The sequence below is a fragment of the Biomphalaria glabrata genome, chromosome 9, assembly GCF_947242115.1.
Source record: "Biomphalaria glabrata chromosome 9, xgBioGlab47.1, whole genome shotgun sequence".
Taxonomy (NCBI): domain Eukaryota; kingdom Metazoa; phylum Mollusca; class Gastropoda; family Planorbidae; genus Biomphalaria; species Biomphalaria glabrata.
In genome coordinates this window covers 19,199,543-19,205,822 of record NC_074719.1, presented here as the reverse complement: position 1 = coordinate 19,205,822, position 6,280 = coordinate 19,199,543, and positions in this window count along the sequence as shown.

Below are 6,280 nucleotides of genomic sequence, written 5' to 3'. Positions count from 1 at the left end.
CCATTTGCATTTACTTGAAAAAAAAATAACTGCCCCAGAAAAACTCAAGACTTTAAACTCTTTCAATGGCTACTCCATGTCCACAATTATTTTGATGGCATGTGTCCATTTCTTTTCTTATTATTCAAACTGCTTAGACGAAAAACATTTGCCACAAGATGAGTACACATTAAAGAAGAATAAAGAAAGGGAAACAATCAAAGAAAAGAATAAAGAAACGAGGGTGAAATTAAAAATTCAAACATTTACCTACATCATAAAGAGAATTGTTCCGGATCTTTAGTGCATGAACATTTTATGTGGGAATTTTAGTTTGGGCCTGTATAAGCTATTTTATGTGGTGATGGTAGTGATAGTGGTCAAACGAGGTCTAGATATTTGCATGGCTGACTGCAGATCGAGAAACAAGGATCCTAACAATGGAATGAGATGCTACAGAATTGTCCTAGGTTTCACAAATGCCGCATCACAAATAAAGAGATTAGAAACAGGAATAATTTAGTAGTTGGAACCCACGACGACCTGCTAGCTACTGTCAAAAAACGCAAGCCTAAACTCTGTGGCTATATTACAAGGTCCTCAGGGTTCATACATTCATACGCCGACACTAAACATCATTTTTTTTTTAGTCTGTCACCATTTTATACGCCGACACTAAACATCATTCCTCATTAGTATGTCACCATTCATACGCCGACACTAAACATCATTTTTTTTAGTCTGTCACCATTTTATACGCCGACACTAAACATCATTCCTCATTAGTATGTCACCATTCATACGCCGACACTAAACATAATTTTTCTTTAGTCTGTCACCATTCATTTCCCGACACTAAACATCATTCCTCTTAGTGGGTCACCCCAAACACATATTTTGACACTGAACGCCGTCAGCAATGATACGTCAAAACTCAAAACAAATACACACAAATAAAAAAAAACATATAATCATTGAATCGTAAACTCTTCCTTCAAAAATAAATTGGATTTATTATAATAAGAAGTACAGAGCTATGGCGGCTCATCAAAATACAAACATTGCATTATTGGTGTCCTCTTCTAAGTAACATGCATTGAAGTTACATCATTGCATACTGCTAATTTTACCATGCCTTCAGCAGTACATTGTATGTGACATTCCTAAATGTGTAAATCCCCAAAATATTAGTTTGAATTAATGACACTTTTCTAGAAGAGTAGGTGTCCAGTCTTGTGTCCAGTCTATGTCCAGTCTGTGATATTTTTGACAGCATACTGTTAGCAGTTAGAGTAGTAATTCCATTGTGCATGTTGTATACTAAACGGCGGTCGTTGGTGTGACTTGCAATACAGATGCAGACTCCAGCAAAGGCTAACGCCACCCACCGAGCAGGCTGTGAGTTTCCATCTTGCTGTGGTAACAATAAAAAAAAAAAGAAATGGAAAAACTAGGATAAGTCCTAAAAAACCCGCGAAGACTGAAAGTACATGATGCGCCTTGACCGCGCCTCCCAGGTCTGAGCAAGCTATTTTAACACGGTGCAGAGCGGGTCACTATACTGTTGCCTCATAATTTTTCAGGGCTTAGGCCAAACTTCGATGGTGCTCCCGCTGAAAGGAAGAATATTCATATTCTTTCTCCGACAGCCCCAGACTTGCTGATCTCGACAGGTCTAGGAAACCACACGTTCTTGACCTGTAATGTGACACATGTGCGCTACACATAACAGCAGTGTTTCTGTCCAGCTATTTTGCAAGGCAAAGTTTAAGCCTCTAATGCCTTCACTCAAATGGAGTTTGATGATGATGATGATTATGCGTTTCCATGTTTAACACTGACTGACAGCCAGTGTTGTTACGGAGACACATTTAAACCATTGCAGGAAAATTCGGCAAAAGGTTTCCTAGGTGTGATGTTTTATTTGAAAGAATAACAAAGAATTACTCTCCCTGGTGCGCCTGATTCTTTAACATTAGGTCCTGTAAAAAGTTAGAAGAAGCCACATCTCCATAGTATAGATACATCATGTGCGTGAATGTTTGACTTGTGGAAGAAAAGTTTGCTTACTCTGTTTTTGTCAAAAGACTTAGTCTCTTTGCCAAATTGCCTGATTAGTCAACTGAAAAGTGTGTCTTTGACGCACTAGAAACATCGGCCTTCGGAGAAATTCGTACGCAAAGAAAAACTAAATTCACCTGGTAAAAGACCAACACGCATGTTGCGCAGGTCAGGATGACGTCACACATGACAACATTTACAATTAGGAGAATCCACTTCATTTTCAACAGTGCTTAATGTTAAATCACCGTAGTTGACTTGACGCTTTTACGAATTTTGTTTCACTTTGAGCTTGGTGCGATTACATTGTGGGACTTTCACACTCAACTTTAAAGAAAAACGAATATCTCTGTATCGATACCATATTTAACTATATGCGCATAATGTTGGAAATTGCGGTCTATCGATATTTAGGAGATTAAATGCCGTATTAAAAATGTAATCTGATTTATAGACAATTTAAGCGTTCAGAGCGGCGTTAAATTCTGGTCTCTTTTTAACTTCATTTTAAAATCTGAGTTTTTATTTCAAAGATAATAACCCTATAACTTTACAATCATTCTGGGTAATTTAACCCAGGACTAAATTAAAGCGTTTTAAAGACTCAACACAAAGAGACCCACTTTTAGTTGAGAAATCTAATTAGAAATGAGCTGTGTATTAGACTAGTGAGAGACATTTCACAAGTTTAAACACAAAGAGAGACACTGGTGTTAATAACAATGGACATTTAAGTCTTCAATTACTTCAGACTTTAAACACTGTGAGCTAAGTGGCTAAAAATGATACAATCTATCGGTATAATTCTTTTCCTTTTTTACTATCACTATTTCTTTTTAGTTCTACAGTTAAAAAAAAAAACATTTTTCTTGTAAAATGAAATTTTTGTAGTTAGCTGTGCATATGTGTGTGTGTGTGTGTATGTGTGTGTCTGTGTGTGTCTATGGGTGTCTGTGTGTGTATGTGTGTCTTTTTAAAAGATTGAGCTATTAAATTATTTCCGACAACGTGCCTAATAGATCTGACTCTCGTCTGGCAAGGACAAAGGTGTCAATAATCTTGGACAAATACGATGGTTACGGAAATATGCCGAGTTGGATTTAGGACCAAAAACAAAACAGTTGAACGCTATTACCTGTAGTTACACATTTTTATGTATTTACTACGTCACACCAGGGCAACGATTCCATGGCCGTTACGGTTAGATTGCAGGGGTAAATTGTACAAGGGTGGGAATTCAGTCTTTATGTGTATTGACACGCGCCAATGGCTCTAGTAAAAACATGTCGTTGAACGATTATCACGCCAGTAAGAATCTAAACATGTTGAATCTTTTACCGTTCATTTACGAATTATAAGCCAATTTCCGTGGCTCATGCTTGTCTCCCCTGTTCATGGGTACGTAATGGTTGTATAACTTACTGAAACGCGTATTGATTGGGTGATGTCTTCATGAGAAACTTTAATACTCGTATCAATGCAGTACAATGGCAGGGAACAAATATTAAATGTGACATTATTTTATTTGCCCCCGTGACTTTCGCTTTGTGCACTGGTTGAATGTCACGTTTGACTTATCGTCTGGACTGATTAGCTCTCACGGAGAGCTCATTATTAATAAGTATATGTCAGTTTTATTACGCTGCTGAAATAGATAATGCATTCTAATTTTGAAGAAAATTGGTCAAAATGTTCAAATCACACCTGAAACATCTAAAATAGTCTTACACCAGGTCTTACACCTTCCTGCATATCATCTATTAAATCATAGCCTCGACACCTCTGCTAGAAAAAGAAATGTAAAAGTAAGTAGGTATTTGAAAAAAAAAAAGACAAAGAGAATGAAAAGTCAGTAGATATTACATTTACTAAACAGTACAGTTGGTATTGGTAGACTTGTGCTCAAACACTGTAATCTCGATCCAGAGATGCGAGTGATTTCTAGATCCTAACAGTAAGGTTCTTTTTAAAATTCTAGAATACAGATGTCTTTTATTTTATAAATATAGAGTTGAAGCTAGGTGCTGAAAAAAATGTGATACATACATAGATTAGACATACATGAATAGCAGCACCAGGGACTTTGCATACGGGCGAAATGAGTGTGGATCAGGAGAATTTTTTTTTTTTGACATTCCGATGGTCTAGAACTCTAGATGTTAAGTTCGCTTAGTGCGTTATCGCTAGGCGGTGGTGTCGAATCCAGAGTCACAGGTTCGAGCCTCCGTCGGCGCATTCCCTTATTTTCGTAGCATTTTATTCACTACTTTCTCTCTTAAAAACTTGGTCCCTGGTGCTGCTATTCAGTTATGTCTAATATATGTATGTATTACTTTTATTTTATAGAATACTTTAACATAACATTAAGAGGTGATGTTGTTTTTTATTGTAAAAAAAAATAGATGAAAGATAAATAAAGCTAAAAGTTAAATAAGCTACTTAAAAATTTTCTTTTTTAAATTCATAACATTTAACTAATCGGGCCTCACACTTTGCAACAGAACAACTTCTACATATTTCTGTGACATCTCCTACTAGGATCCTAAGGAAGCACTAAAAATAAGTCTTGCAAAATTTAATTTACGAAACAATGTCAGTAATTCAAAGTGTGTAAAACAATTACATCACCTATTATACTTGTCTAGGACAATAATGGTTTATTTACACAAAAATATGTAAGGAACATATGATTGACATTGACTAAGTTACTGTAGAGTCTATCTCTATTGTCTACTATCAAGACTGTTGATCAACGAAAAGATTTGATAAGCTGTGAGTAGCAGAAATAAACAGCCTTGATTAAAAGAATACATTTCTTCAACAATTCAAATAAACAGCCTTGATTAGAAGTAGACATTTCTTCATGAATTCAAATAAACAGCCTTGATTAGAAGTAGACATTTCTTCATGAATTCAAATAAACAGCCTTGATTAGAAGTAGACATTTCTTCATGAATTCAAATAAACAGCCTAGATTAGAAGTAGACATTTCTTCATCAATTCAAATAAACAGCCTTGATAAGGAGTAGACATTTCTTCATGAATTCAAATAAACAGCCTTGATAAGGAGTAGACATTTCTTCATGAATTCAAAAAATCAGCCTAGATTAGAAGTAGACATTTCTTCATGAATTCAAATAATCAGCCTAGATTAGAAGTAGACATTTCTTCATGAATTTAAATAATCAGCCTAGATTAGAAGTAGACATTTCTTCATCAATTCAAATAATCAGCCTAAATTAGAAGTAGACATTTCTTCATCAATTCAAATAATCAGCCTAGATTAGAAGTAGACATTTCTTCGTGAATTCAAATAAACAGCCTAGATTAGAAGTAGACATTTCTTTATGAATTCAAATAAACAGCCTTGATTAGAAGCAGACATTTCTTCATGAATTCGAAGAAACGACCATAATAATAAGAATTCATTTGTTCATGAATTCCAACAAACAGCTTGTCTATATGTACTTCCGGTGTACTTATCAACTTGATTGTACTATAAAGTGATTTCTAATAATGATACATTTATCGATTAATTTCTCTCAAGGACGTATACAAGACTTGCCGCAACTCTTGGATCAATACACTCCATTCACACTATTGTTAATATTTCAAGTTGTATTTGTTGTAGAAACAGGTAAATAACAACAAATGTCGCCAAATGTGTCCTCCTCTTGATATATTCTGGCTTCCACAAAAGAAAGCTTTATTTATAGTTGGAAACGAGGCGTCAATAAATACACAAAAAATCAATCATCGATTATTCCCATCTAGATTTCAAGAAATCAACATACTCCAATGTGAAGTCCTTGTCCTCAAAGCGTTAGATACATGTGAATAAATAGAACGAGGCTTAATAATGCTTCTCTCCCCTTACCGGAACTTGACTGCCTTTTCGGAAATAGGTCTACCTGCTGTCGCCAGTTTCTGGGTCAAATGAATGCTTATCGATCAATGAATAGGGTTTACTCTAAGACTTCCAGATGATCCTTTATTTCTGTGCATACAGACAACACCAGCACTGGGTGTGACCCGAATGTGTTTTACAATGTGGTGCTCCTTATCCTGTCGTCTTATGTTCTGACTTTGTCTATTCAGCTACAAGACTTGTCACTGAAGTTCTACAGTGTTATACATTAGAATTATTGTAATATTATAGTATATAAAATAGCTATAAAAAAGAAAGCACTATATGATTAGATAATGTACACACATTTATACTTTGAAATTCTGTAATAAA